Here is a 16,248-nt window from a genome sequence, read left to right on the forward strand (position 1 = left end):
ATCCAGGTGTGAATATGTTTGTCTTGTTTCTAGCTTTAGTTCAGTATTTTTCCTCTGTCAATTAAATTTTTCTTACAGGAAGTAATCTTTTATTACATTGATGAGATGAGTTTATAAGATTTTACTCCAAGCAGAATACTGTCATTAAGAAAATTCCAATTTTTGTGTGTGTGTGTGTGTTTTGGGGGGGGAATGTATTAATTTACAAAAATAGAAAAGCCTTATGTTTAATGTGCTACCCTTGACCTGAGATAAAAATCTTGGATTTGTCTTTAATGGAGGGATTTTGCTCTGCCCTGCAGTGTTTATGACCAAAGAATATATTTGCTTCCTCCATCACTGCTGTGGGGTTATCACATGCAACTGGCTTAAGCAAATGGAAAGTACATTACTATTACACACCCATCTCAGAGTCCAGATGAGAAACAAAACAATTGGACCATAAATGTCATCATTAGCTTGATTTTATATATATGCACATAAATTAAATGTGTGTTTAGTGTACATATTTGGCAATAAGTCAAAAAATAATCTCATAGCATCTTTAATAACTCTTATTTAAGCAAAATATGGCATGAAGAAGTAATGTGATCCAGAACTCTGAGTAATCCCAGCCACAGTTCACTAGGATTTTCAGTAGTTATTGAAGCCTATGAATGTTTCTAGCTTTTCTTTCAGTCTCTCTGAAAACAGGTCTGTCCTTGAGGTGTCAGATTAACACTCCACTCGGAAGACAAATTGTCCGTGGGCACGGTGGACATATGAGAGCCATTAGATAGTGTGCTCTGCATTCTTGAAAAATGAAAAATTCTCAGCAACACTACATTTTATAAATGCAAGATGTTTATTATTACAGTACCAGCAATAAATGTTTAGAAACTAGAGAGGGTTCACAATGGTTCTGACTAGGAACATATGCCTATCAAGTTCATTGGAAGCGGAGCCATTGATTTTTGGCATTAAACAAAGGGTCTGGAAGCTATTATGCATTTGGGCTTCTATGAGTATTTAATTATATCAATAGGAGAACACAATTTCTGTTGTGTGCCTAGTGATGAATGTCTCCATTTATTCATGTTATTGTGCATGATAGATGAGTTTAAACCAGATGCTGTAACTTTCTTGCAATTTGAGCAAATTATTTAAATCATTTTCTTGAAAATTTAGAGGATGCCTTCACAGACAGCATTGAAGAAACCTTGCTCATGGAATCTCTTTACAGATTTCCCCCAGGACTATATGCAAATTCACACACGCACACACACAAACCTGCACATAAACATTTCCATGTCTCGATGTAAACTGGTAAAGGCTACTCTACTGCTCTTACCCGTATGCACTTTCCCAGCTCTGCCGTATTTCTGCCTTAAAATGATGCCTGCTTGGATATGTGATTACTACTGTTTATTTTATACTCACCACTGCATAATCAGACATAATTTAATGATACAATCCAAAGCCTGTTGTCTGGCTGCTTTCTTCCAATGTAACTGCAGTTAAGATACTGACTCAAGCCCTATTCTTTTGTATAACATGATTTTACATACAGGGTGAAAATCTTTTAAAGAAATTCATTGTTTGTGAAAATAAGATAAACAGATTTTATATTTAAACCAACACTTTGCCCAGCACCTAGAACATGAGAACAGTAAATGGCTTGTATGTCATAAAGGTATACTAAATATATATCTAAGGAAGGAATAAATGAGGTTATGAAAGGCTCCAAACAAATGGGAAAAGGAAAACAGTTGAAAATGGTACAATTTTCAAAGGCGAAATGAAATTCTATTTACCTATTTATCATTTAAAATTCCAGAATGATTGCTATATAAATGTTTATAAGAAGTCTTCAGAAAACGGAAGAACTTTTCAGAAGCTACCTATCTGTTGGGACCTATGGTCAAGGAGCCTTAGTGTATTTCAACTATACCAAGTTCAACGTCTTTTCATTAAGGTCAGAAGCTAAGTTTCAAATCACTAGGTAGTTTTACTGTCTCATGATAACCAAATGCATGCAAGTCTGATTCATTCAAAAAAACATACTTTTAAGATTAACTAAAGTGAGAATTTGGTGGCAAGTTGGTCATTCAGGATTTCTAATTTTTCTATCATATTCTTAAAGAGATTTAGTTAATGGCTTATTTTTACACAAAACCAAGTTTATCAAGAAAGACCTAACATATAATTTGAGTTTGGGTTGCCATAAATAATACAATTTAAAAAAATGATTAAAAGATCCAAGTACACAGAACAGTTGAGATCAGCCCAACCATACTTTAGTGTTTTCAGAGAGTTTATCACATTTGTACACAGAAGCCTCTGAATGTTACATGAAATCAAACATCAGTGACAACAGTGTGAAAGATTTATTTTTTAAATGTTCAAATGCTTATTACAAATGTGGACACAAAATGTCACTAATCTTAAATCCTATTTGGAATAATTGTATTGATAGTTCAAAGAACAGCTTATAGTAGAGTTAAACCCACGAAAGATGAAGTAGTATCTTTTCAGAACAGTTTCACCTTATCTACTAAGATATTGTTGTAATATTAATAAAACATTTGAAACTCAAATAATTATTAAAATATGGCTTTAACATACAACAAAAGTAAAATGTGTGATCTTAAAAGATATTTTAAATCTGTGAGTATATATTTATGAGGTGCCATCACAATTACAAACAACACATATGTTTTGTTGTTGTTATTTAATCGATAAGTCATACTGGGCCCTTTTGTGACCCTATGGACTGCAGCCTACCAGGCTCCTTTGGCAAAAATAAAAGATTGCCTCTCCCATGAAGTTTAAAAAATCTGCTTGCAATGCTGGAGATCTGGGTTTGATCCCTGGGTTGGCAACCTACAGATCCCTTGTAGGAGGGCTTGGCAACCTACTCCAGTATTCTTGCCTGGAGAATTCCATGAACAGAGGAACCTGGCAGGCTACTGTCCATGGGGTCTCAAAGAATTGGACATGACTGAATGGAGAAGCACAGCACAGCCTTCCAGGTTCAGTTCAGTTCAGTTGCTCAGTTGTGTCTGACTCTTTGCAACTCCATGGACTGCGATACAACAGGCCTCCCTGTCCATCACCATCTCCCAGAGTTTACTCAAACTAATGTCCATTGAGTTGGTGATTTCATCCAACTATCTCATCCTCTGTCGTCCCCTTCTCTTCCCTCCTTCAATCTTTCCCAGCATCAGGGTCTTTTCAAATGAGTCAGCTCTCTGCATCATGTGGCCAAAGTATTGGAGTTTCAGCTTCAACATCAGTCCTTCCAATGAACATTCAGGATTGATTTCCTTTAGGATGGACTGGTTGGATCTCCTTGCTGTTCAAGGGACTCTCAAGAGTCTTCTCCAACACCACAATTCAAAAGCATCAATTCTTCAGCGCTCAGCTTTCTTTATAGTCCAACTCTCACATCCATACATGACCACTGGAAAAACCATCGCCTTGACTAGACAGACTTTTGTTGGCAAAGGAATGTCTCTGCTTTCTTTTTTTTTAATATATTTTATTTTTTAACTTTATAATATTGTATTGGTTTTGCCATATATCAACATGAATCCGCCACGGGTATTCACGTGTTCCCCATCCTGAACCCTCCTCCCTCCCCCCTCCCCGTACCATCCCTCTGGGTCATCCCAGTGCACCAGCCCCAAGTATCCAGTATCGTGTTGGTCATAACTTTCCTTACAAAGAGTAAGCGTCTTTTAATTTCATGGCTGAAATCACCATCTGCTGTGATTTTGGAGCCCCCCCAAAATAAGGTCTGCCATTGTTTCCACTGTTTCCCCATCTATTTTCCATAAAGTGATGGGACTGCATGTCATGATCTTGGCTTTCTGAATGTTGAGCTTTTTTTTTTTTTTTTTTTTTTTAAACTTTACATAATTGTATTAGTTTTGCCAAGTATCAAACTTTTTCACTCTCCTCTTTCACTTTCATCAAGAGGCTCTTTAGTTCTTCACTTTCTGCCATAAGGGAAGTAGCCTTCCAGGTAAACTTCTCAATAGATAATACTAGTCATTATCCATTTCATTTTTTGTTGTACCCATATATTCCTTCTTTTTTTGTGGCTTTTGACACATGATTTATTTGTTCTATTTGCACTTCTTTATTCCTGCCTCCATGATAGGGAATAGTTTGGTGGAATGAAACTAAAACAGACTCTGAATTTAGATTTAGCAAAAGAATTGGAATGCTCATTTCTAAAATAATCATAACTATATAATTTAGAGAATTACTTTAAAATGAAAAAATAATGTATATTAGATCCCTCCTCCATTGTGTAGGCTCTCAGAAAATCTATTCTAGAAGCAATTATTATCCAGGCCCTTAAGTGGGTAGAATTTTTTTGTGATCTCACATAATATTTCTTACCATTAGGAAAATGGTTAAAGAAACCACAAGTCTGGATCACTTCAAATGGCAGGGTAGCCAGCAAAACTGAAATTCAAATGAATCTTAAAAGTTACATCGATTTAAAAAATCAAATTACATTTGTGTATTCATTCTTATTTTTTTTCCCTATTTAATGACTTAAGTAAAAGTTAAATACTGAATCTAGTATGAGGGAATCAATGATGAATTTACATGTTCAAGTCAGAAGCAGTTGAGAGAATTTGGAAAAGTTTTTAAAGTTCAGCAAAAAATAGGATATCTTCAAAAAATTAAATACTGTGACTTTGTCCTGAATGTCAGAACATAGTAGGTATCAGTATTCAAGTTCAGAAATATTTTCCACTTAGCTGGTACAAAAACTGAAAAGAAGATACCTTGCTAGTGCTATAAGCATAATCCCATGTGATAAAAAGTGAAGGAAACAGAAGGGCAAAAGGGAGTATCAAAACTAGGTCATTACTAATGGGTTAGAAACCAGATGATGGATACTCCCATATACTGCATAATTATTAATTGAAGCCATCAAATGGTCTAATTACTTTAATATGTTTTTGCATCTATTTTCTCCCTTGATACATTTTCTTGCTCTTAATGACTGTACTTGGAACAAGATTAAAGATTTTTTTAAAGTCAAAAGCAAATGAAATGATACTTTTCTTTCTTTTGTAATAATTGCTTCCATGGTATTCTAGGAGTTTCAGATCAGATCAGATCAGTTGCTCAGTCCTGTCCGACTCTTTGCGACCCCATGAACTGCAGCATGCCAGGACTCCCTGGCATCACCAACTCCCAGAGTTCACTGAGACTCAAGTCCATCGAGTCAGTGATGCCATCCAGCCATCTCATCCTCTGTCGTCCCCTTCTCCTCTTGCCCCCAATACCTCCCAGCATCAGAGTCTTTTCCAATGAGTCAGCTCTTCACATGAGGTGGAGTTTCAGCTTTAGCATCATTCCTTCCAAAGAAATCCCAGGGCTGATCTCCTTCAGAATGGACTGGTTGGATCTCCTTGCAGTTCAAGGGACTCTCAAGAGTCTTCTCCAACACCACAGTTCAAAAGCATCAATTCTTCGGCACTCAGCATCTTCACAGTCCAACTCTCACATCCATACATGACCACAGGAAAAACCATAGCCTTGACTAGACAGACCTTTGTTGGCAAAGTAATGTCTCTGCTCTTGATTGTGCTATCTAGGTTGGTCATAACTTTCCTTCCAAGGAGTAAGCGTCTTTTAATTTCATGGCTGCAGTCACCATCTATAGTGATTTTGGAGCCCAGAAAAATAAAGTCTGACACTGTTTCCACGGTTTCCCCATATATTTCCCATGAAGTGACAGGACCAGATGCCATGATCTTCGTTTTCTGAATGTTGAGCTTTAAGCCAACTTTTTCACTCTCCACTTTCACTTTCATCAAGAGGCTTTTTAGTTCCTCTTCACTTTCTGCCATAAGGGTGGTGTCATCTGCATATCTGAGGTTATTGATATTTCTCCCGGCAATCTTGATTTCAGCTTGTGTTTCTTCCAGTCCAGCGTTTCTCATGATGTACTCTGCCTATAAGTTAAATAAACAGGGTGACAATATACAGCCTTGATGAACTCCTTTTCCTATTTGGAACCAGTCTGTTGTTCCATGTCCAGTTCTAACTGTTGCTTCCTGACCTGCATACAAATTTCTCAAGAGGCAGATCAGGTGGTCTGGTATTCCCATCTCTTTCAGAATTGTCCACAGTTTATTGTGATCCACACAATCAAAGGCTTTGGCATAGTCAATAAAGCAGAAATAGATGTTTTTCTGTAACTCTCTTGCTTTTTCCGTGATCCAGCGGATGTTCGCAATTTGATCTCTGGTTCCTCTGCCTTTTCTAAAACCAGCTTGAACATCAGGAAGTTCACGGTTCACGTATTGCTGAAGTTTAGATAACTCATTTAACAACTATCAAGTATCTAGTATGACTCAGGAAGGACAATTGCTTCTTTTTTAGGTATTTATGGTAGAAGAATATCAAGAATGGTTTTCAACAGACTCCTTAATAATACTGTTTTTTATGTACTAGTGCTAGCGTCTCAAAAGTTTAAATTTGACAGCTCCATTACTGCAATCTCAATTTCAGGTTAAGAATTTTGTCATTTAAATTATTTGTTTATGGTATAATTAAGTCTTAGCACTTTTAAAGAGCTCTAACATCTTATTTCTGATAAAACAAATATTCCTTCAGATTGCTTGGCTTGCCTTAATTGGGTTCCCTTTTGCACCTAATTCCATTATTTCAATAAGTGCATTTAATAGTAAACACCTTGAGAATATAAAATGTTTGATATAGTAATAGAAGGAGGAAGATGAGAAAAAGTAGTAGCAGCAGTAGCAGACAGTGTTTGTTTGCAGTATTCTATAATCCATCCTATCTATTTCAAGGGCATCATCTAATCCTATGAGTAAATGCTTATTTCAAAGATGAAGTAACTGAAGCTTAGAAAGATTATATAATGTACACGGTGTCACCTAGCAGGTAAGTGGTAATGTCAATTTGGATAGTAATACTATTACTCACTTAAATATACAAACCAATTTTTACTCTTTTTTAATCTATTAGTTTAGGAAATCATTCACTCTATTCCCCTCTTTGGGGGAACTATTTTAAATATTTTTATTCCTGTTAATGTATGGTCCATTTATTGTGACCCTCACTAGACCATGATCATGAAAACAAATCACCCCTTTTCATCTATAGTATTTCAGTGTAGAATTCCTATTTGAGGGGAGTTTAGCTCTGCTCTCCTGTCATCCAAAACATTGACACTGACTTTCTTTGCCACTTCCCAATGGCAGAGTAGAACAGAGTTTTCTACAGCTAGTGCATTACATGCTGACTACTTGAGGAATGGGCTGCCTGTGCATACTGCTGCGCTGCCCTGCTGATGCCACAGCAGCATCAGTGCTAAGGTGACTGCCTTCTCAGGTCCACGGGGAAAGCCATACCACAGTTTGTGAGAATAGGATTTTCCTAGTGTTTATAATTCTGGGAAGAGGTTAATTACAGTCCAGGATACTGTAGGTTTCTGATTTGAGGCAAAGAGGGGTCCACTCTATCTGGATGCAATATGAGACTGGGCCGACATTTTGAGGGTGGAACGTTCTGGATCTATTCCAATAATGAGGGTGGGCCACCATAATGAGACAGAAACAAATAAACCCAGAGTGGTGACAAAAGTGAGTGGCGATACTCAGAGTCATATTTAACCACAGGTGACAGCTCAGTAAATCAATAATACTTGGGACAATTTACCAAAGAGATTACTGAGTATCCTTTTCATGAAGTATTGGGTGTTATCGGATTGACCCTCAGAGTGTATCTGATTCTGTGGGTGTGCGTGACTATTGTCTAGGCTGTTTTATAGCTCTGTGGGGTGAGATTAACTGGTAGAAAACTGATAACAGTGTAAATGATTCTCGCCTTTAATCAATGCAAAGAATTCCTGTCTACAGCAGCGCAAATTAATTTTGTTTGATTGAGATACAATGGACCTGCACTAGGTGGAAAAGATAACTCCAAATGTAGCAATTGTTCTGTGAGGAATCAGCAGAGTGAGAGGAGCCACTAGCAGAAGTCACATATATGGACAAGCCAAAACAGGGTTGAAAGACAACATATTCCAACCCAGTGTGACCGAAGAAGGTCCCAAGTTGGCCATGGGGTAATGGGGAAGACAGTGATACTCAAGGAATATCTTTGATATGCACTGATTTTATATTTGCATGAAAGTCGTGTCTTTAACATTTTGGAAATTATACTTGGGAAACACATTACAGCAAGATGGGACAATTCCTCATCATAAATGCTTTTTTTGTCACAAAATAATCAAACTTTAGGTGACTTATTGTCAAGTCATAGATAATTTGTGACTAGATTTCTTTCTATATATCCTAAAGCTCTGGGCTTCAATATATAACACCCTGTACCTCCAGCCAGGTAGTTTAAGTGGTAGATGGCAGTGGGTTAGGAACAAAATCAGAGGCCTGGAGAAACACAAGATCAAAGGTTTAAACAAATGGTCACAACAGGAGAAAGTTGTATTGGTTCATTTTTGAATGCGGAGTAAGCAATTATGGCTAAATTTAATCACAGTATAGGGTACATAAAAGGTATATATGCTACAAAAGGAGGCTTTTATCCAAGAAACTGGGGAATACATATATCACATCACTTACTTGACATCAGAAATCCATTTCTGAAAATTCAGATTCTTTATGAAAATGCTAACTGTGGACTTGTATTATTTTCATGTAGCCATTGGGACAAGTTATCACAAACTGGGTGGCATAAAACAACAGAAATTTCTTCTCACGGCTCCGGAGACCAGAAATCTGAAATCAGTATTACTGGTCCACAGACAAGGTGTTGGTAGAGTTGCACTCCCTCCAGAGGCTCTAGGGGAGAATCGACTTCTTGCTTCTTTCATTAATGTAATTATATTCGCAAAGACCTCTTTCACATATAAGGTAACATTTACAGGTTCCATCTATTAGAAACATATACTCTGGAAGATGTTATTCAGCCTACTAGAGAATTCATTTTTTATCAAGTTGGAAAAACCAAAATGAGCTACATGTTAAACCAAAATCTCATCCAATATTTTTTAACGACAACACAGTAAAGCATGTTTGTGTAAGAAATATACTACCAATGTGGATCTAAAGTACATAAAACATTATTTTCTAATCACTAAACAATGAATAATATAGTTATAAAAATAGTTGGTTTATATTTCATGACATGCACATTTTGGTTCCAGCAGCATTTCCTTTACTGATTCTCAGAGCATCCTTCAAGATATCTACATGAGATTCTGAGTTCTACCCACTGTATTTGGGATGTAACACTAGGCTTTTTTGAATATATTTTTGGTGTTTACTATGTTTTATTTTATTGAGGAGATGAAATTTATTTTTTCCTAATATCATTTTCAGCTAAAATATTAAGAAGCATTCTACTAGACTATATTCACCAGGAATATGTCCATAATGAAAATGGTGTATTCTCAGAATTGGACTTTGAGTCATAATGGATCATATCGTAAGTGGGTTAGAAAAGAGAAACAAGTTCTATTTAAAGAGAAAGAAGAATTCTCAAAAAAGAGAAGACTATTGTGACCAGACTGTATATTTTAAATCCACCAAATTGGACTTGTCAATTTTTAAACCATTTAAGAAAAGATGTAAAGCACAACAATGTCAGAGTCTATACAAGTACTGATCTACCTTCCATTCAACCCAATTATTGTTTGCTTCCCAAGGTTTTTGTTTTTGTTTTCATACAAAGACAGACTATTTTGACAGCTATCCTCCTTCTTAAAAAGGTAGCATTCTAATTTTATATATCAGTCTCTCGTGATGTAAGTAAGCAGATATAATCAACTTTGGATGTTAGCAATTTAGAATTTTTGGTTCTGGAAAGATATTTTCTCCAAAATGTAGCTAGAATTTAATTTTCTTCATTTCACGTACTACCACGTTGGTTCAAACTGTCTTTTTTTTTTTTTTTTTTTTGGCCTAATTTGCTGTTAGTCTTCTATCTAGACTTGGATTTTACCCATGTTCCTCTGCAATATACTTTTCACACAATGATCAGTTAAACATGCAAATCATATCATGCTGATTTACAATTTCAAATTCTCTAATTTCTGGCTACAACTCAAATTTTACCTTGACTCTAGGGGATGTGCCCCTAGCTATTTTTCTCATCGCATCTTTTTTCTCTCATTCTCCATCTCATTACCTGCTGGCCGCATTAACCTTCTTTCTGTTCATCAAATACGTGGCGCTTACCCCCCACCTAGTATCTGCTGTGCCCTGAGCTGGATTGCAATTCTCCAGATAGAAGCATAGGTTCTCTGTAGCGCGCAGGGCTCAGCAGACCTTAAGGCAAGCTTGTTGCAATGGTTCAGTCGGAAGCAGCCTCCCAACCTCCATCGCCTCTGAATGCCTCTGCTTTATTTTATTCCAAGAGTTTTCATTCTCAGAAATTATTTTATTTATTCACTTGATTATAGACTGTCAGTACCACAAAAGCAACTGCTGCTTTTATTCACAGAATTGATGATAATTTAACTTATATTAATACATTAATAATTTAACTCAAAAATCTATAACTTAGCTTTATAAAAGGACCTTATTTCTGTCTTAATTTTAAGCAGCATCTCATCAATGTGTCTCTGAGGCTGGGTAAAGGCACAAACAGAGGTATCCAAGGCCGCCCTATAGGTAGATAGGTTTCTCTAGGATATGGAATCCTAAAATGTGTCCACGTTGAGAGTCTACTGAAACTGCTCCAGGAAGCCTATCCTCTTTCTCAACTGGCACACCAAAAATGGTACTCTGGTACCCATACGCAGAAACACAGAGACGTACACACAGACACACACACACACATTCATCCTTTAGGTTCAGGAACTGCTGGGTAGTGCCTAAAATATCTAAGAAGGATGTCTACAGTCATGACAACATTATTCTGTTTATTCCACTGCAATACAAACAACAAACATCATTTTATATGCACCCTAATATTTAAAGAATATTGAGAAGAACAGCACAGACTTGCTCTCCATCCCTGATACAGAAGACACATTCCAATGTTTACCTGACTTCAAAACCCTGAACTGTCTTGTTTTATCAATGTCCCCTAATTTACCACATAGATTCTCATTCTTCTTGGTAAACCTCTTTCTTTATATATTTAGCTTATTCCTTGCTTAGTTCATCTATGGACAAGATTCCTTTATGAAATTCTAAGTGATTAGTAAAATGTAAGAAGTGTGAAAGTGTTAGTCATTCAGTTGTGTCCAGCTCTTTGCAACTCCACATACTGTAGCCCTCCGACTCCTTTGTCCATGGGATTCTCCAGGCAAGAATACTGGAGTGGGTTGCCATTCCTTTTCCAGGGGATCCTCCCAACCCAAGAATTGAACCCAGGTCTCCTGCATTATAGGTGGATTCTTTACATCTGAGCTATCAGAGAAGCCCTAATACAATATTGTAAAGTTTAAAAATAAAATAAAATAAAATAAAAAAAAGAAAAGTGAAAGTGAAAAAATAAATAAATAAATAAAATGTAAGAAGGCCTTATCATTTCAGAGCTGGCCTATCACAGATAAGATCACTTTCAAAGAAAGAAGAAACCACTCTGTTGCTTTCAGCCTCTGTACATGACAAGTGTTCCAGGACTTAGACACAAATTTTTAAAAAAGAAAATGCATCCAAGCAAGTTGAAAGAAAGGACTTGGTCACTGGGAAGGACTTGAGCCTGGAGCTAGGTAGGAAGAAGATACCAAAAATCTAAGAGGACCAGTGAAAGGTCTCACTTAGAGCTTAACGTGTTACTTTAACCCCAAAAACAAAGATTTGGCAGCTTCAGAGCCATCTCTTTGAATTCATAATATTCCAGACACCTGAGTATTTCTTAGCAGAAAATTTACTATCTCTTTCTTTTCTCTTTTTCACCTTTGGCCAGTCTCTCTATTCTAGGCAAATATACGAATGCTGTCTTTTCACATATTAAACAGCCCCTCTGGGTAATTTGCAAACAAGTGAGTAACCTTTTCAGAGAAATCCTTCAATAAACTCTTAAAATAATATTTTTTTCTGTCCTACTTCTCTCTTTTAAAATTTTGAAATTATTTACTATATTTGAGAGAAGCTCTTTTAAAAGCTATGATAATACCTGAATCTTCATAATATAAAGTCAGTCTTTTTTTTTTTTTTTTAATTCTCCTAAGTCATTAGGAAAAAAGCATTAGGTCAGAATTTAGTAACTATATCCTAGTTCACCTTCTGAACTTAGAGGCTTTGCTTCTATCTTGGCAGAAAGCAAGTCAAACAAAGAGCCCAGAGGAACTACAAGGGGCCAGTTTCTTCTTTCCCAAATGAGATGAGACATAGGAAAAATCGACGGTAATTGTAATCAAGGGCCAAATTAGGCAGAATGAGTTAGAGAAACTCAGTCTGACTCAGCCAACACTTGAATTGATAAATGTTCATATTGAGCTACACTGTTTTTAAAGAACTTGCACTCTCTATGAAGACATTCTGGTGGTATTATGGGGTAGATCTTACCCTAAAGGGCAATAGCACAGAAGACTTAACAAGGAACCCAAATATCAAATGAGAGAACCTTTCAAAGAGTGAGGATTTACTGAGGAGCTTTCCAGGCTGAGGCAATAGTGCTCTTAAATGCATTTCCTTTACTACTCCTGAGTGTCTCAGGGCTGAGCTAGTCAATGTTTCATGCTCTGTATTTCACATTTAGTCTACCAATCTCAAACAGGTATGTTAGCTATGCCAGAACAGGAGAGTCACGTTGGTTAAAGCCCTTCTATATGAGTAAATTGCCGTTTCACTTGTCAGTATAATTTCAAAAATAACTATTAATCTATACACAGTTACTGACTTTTGTATTCTGGATAAATAAGAAGTTACAAGTAAGAATAAAAAAAAACAGCAATATGAACTCTAAGCATAATCACAAAGGACAGAGCATTTTAATAACAAAAAATGTAGAAAGTCTCCTGAAGCAAAGAATAAAAATGTCATTAAAATAAACTGAGCTTTATAAGTTTTCTTATATCATCTTTTAGCCTTCATTTGGTCCATATTTCTTCACAGACTGACTCCAAAGTACAGAGTGCTTGGTAATACTGAAGTAGGCTTTCTCTAACTTGCCAGCTTCATTCTGACCATTTTTCTCACTATAGTTACCTGGTAAAAATTTAAATCTTCACGCACATAGGTCTGCATAACTTTCAAATCTCCTTCTGGTTTTCATTTTCTTATAACCTGAAACTACTACCGACTTTAAAGTGTTCAGCATAAAACCCAAATTGTGCTTTTATTCATTTACAACAGATGGGGTCACCGTGAAAAGAGGGAGCAGATTATAGCTTCCCTTTTCTGTAGCTCCTTTATTAAAATCACTTGCATCATTTTTATAAGACTCACACTTTCTTCTAAGATGTGATTCTTACAAAGGATACACACTTTATTTTAGAACAGTTTAGTAAGCAGTAAACCTGGGCCCTCAAAGTCTCTATAAAAAATTTATGGCCAAAATGACATTCATCTTAATCACAATACCCAAACCAAATAGTTGTCCAACCATGCAGGAACCCTAAGCAGAAAGAAATTCCAATAACATATGCTGAAGTTACAACTACTGACAACAAATGTTGCCAGTCCTAAAAGAACCAAGAGCTATTGCTTACCAGTGAGAAATGGGATGAGCATGATATATTACTCTTTTTAACTTTCAATATCTTGTCAGTCTGCCAAAGGACTGGTGCTTAAAATTCATTTTAAAATTGTGCTTCTGGGAATTTTAGTACTATCGCTTATAATAAATATATCTTTTTTTTTCCAATTTTGACTATAATATGAAGGAAAGACTTGAGAAAAAGGCTATGAAACAGAGATGTAAAAAATAAATAGGTACAAAACAAATTAAAATTTTCTTTGACTTATGATGGAATTGCACCCCAATAAACCCACTATAAGTTGAAAATAGTCTTAAGTTGAAAATTTGTTTAATACACCTAACCTACCAAACATCATAGCTTAGTCTAGCCTATCTTAAATGTGTTCAGAATACATATATTAGTCTATAGTTGGGCAAAATGATCTGTCACAAGGCCTATTTTACAATCAAGGGTTGACTAGATATCATGTCATTGATTAAATACTGTACTGACAGTGAAAAACAGAAAAGATGCCCCAGTACAGAATGGCTGTAAGTGGATCAGTTGTTTGCTCTCACTACCACATGGTTGACTGGGAGCAGCTCACTTCTACCAAATACTACAACCGCAGGCAAAGATAAAAATTCAAAGTATGTTGTGTACTGAATGCACAGCATTCTTGCAACATCGAAGTGGAAAAATAGTAAGTTAAACTATCCTTACGTCTGGAAACATCTATAGTAAATAATGATATTAATAAAGGAAAATTATTGCAAGAAGGAATTGCAGAAAAGGGATTCATGTCTTTCTTTCCTCCAAAAGAAAACAAACAAACATTTTTGGGAGCACTTATATCACTGGACTATGAAAAATTCTCATCAACTAGTTTCAAACTTTGTCATTTAACATACACTATTGGCCAGGGATCATATCTAATTTCAACAGCCTAAGACTTCATTACTTAGAGAAGGAAATGGCAACTCACTCCAGTACTCTTGCTTGGAGAATCCCCATGAACAGAGGTGCCTGGCAAGCTACAGTCCATGGGGTCACAAACAGTTGGACACGACTGAGTGACTACGCAGAGCAGCTACAGCATATATTGTGGTAACATACTATACTGCTCTAAAAAGTTAATGTGTGGTCTGTATCACTGAATATGTCTTCATAATAATAATTGGTTTAATATATTTTAAAAATCAATTAGCAGTTATGGTGATTTTTTTCACCACTTACATAAAAAGGTAAAAATGTATTTTTATCTTTTGCAAAGAAAAGTACAGGAGGAAATAAAGTCCCATTTTTATCACTAGTTTGTACCATAGCGACAATTATAAAACTAAAAGATTTTAAATGATAAGTAGTAGAAATAAACTAATTCAGGAAAACTAGTCTTTAAATAGTGATTTGAGAAATTTTAGATATTTAAAATTATAAAAGAATACGTGGTAAAGACTTTAATTTCAGTGCAATTAGATTTATATTATTGCTTCCAAATGACCTTTTGAAAAAAATAGGTTATTAACATTCTCAAATATAACAAGAGAAATAGGGAATGATTTTAAAGATTATAACTATATTTTACATTAAGATGTAAGAGAAATATCACTGGCTTTAGGGTTAAAAACAATTTGTGCTATATTTATAAAATAAAATAACTATTTATGTTGAGCCTGTATTCATTGTAGAAAATTAGAAAGTAAATGCAACAGCAAAATTAATATTCTCCCAATCCAAAGCACAGTAGAATACTGATTTCCAGATCTTGAGATCTTACTATAGATACTTTTTTGTGGTTTCTTTTTACCATCATTTATCTCCATTTCTCCATTCCTGTACTACACATTTATCTCCATGTTTTCCCTCTGTTGTACTTTCTATTTCTTTAGTATACAGATTATATTTAAATTATCTCAATTTAAATCAATACCTCAGTTCAGTTCAGTCACTCAGTCGTGTCCAACTCTTCGCGACCCCATGAATTGCAGCACTCCAGGCCTCCCTGTCTGTCACCAACTCCCGGAGTACACTCGAACTCACATCCATCAAGTCGGTGATGCCATCCAGCCATCTCATCTTTTGTCATCCCCTTCTCCTCCTGTCCCCAATCCCTCCCAGCATCAGTCTTTTCCAATGAATTGACTCTTCACATGAGGTGGCCAAAGTATTGGAGTTTCAGCTTTAGCATCATTCCTTCCAAAGAAATCCCAGAGCTGATCTTCAGAATGGACTGGTTGGATCTCCTTGCAGTCGAAGGGACTCTCAAGAGTCTTCTCCAACACCACAGTTCAAAAGCATCAATTCTTTGGCACTCAGCCTTCTTCACAGTCCAACTCTCACATCCATACATGACCACTGGAAAAACCATAGCCTTGACTAGATGAACCTTTGTTGGCAAAGTAATGTCTCTGCTTTTCAATATGCTATCTAGGTTGGTCATAACTTTCCTTCCAAGGAGTAAGTGTCTTTTAATTTCATGGCTGCAATCACCATCTGCAGTGATTTCAGAGCCCCAAAAAATAAAGTCTGACACTGTTTCCACTGTTTCCCCATCTATTTGCCATGAAGTGATGGGACCAGATGCCATGATCTTCGTTTTCTGAATGTTGAGCTTT

Source organism: Bos grunniens, chromosome 4 (assembly GCF_055505025.1).
Source record: "Bos grunniens cultivar Pamir isolate PY7600 chromosome 4, Bosgru_T2T1.0, whole genome shotgun sequence".
Taxonomy (NCBI): Eukaryota; Metazoa; Chordata; class Mammalia; order Artiodactyla; family Bovidae; genus Bos; species Bos grunniens.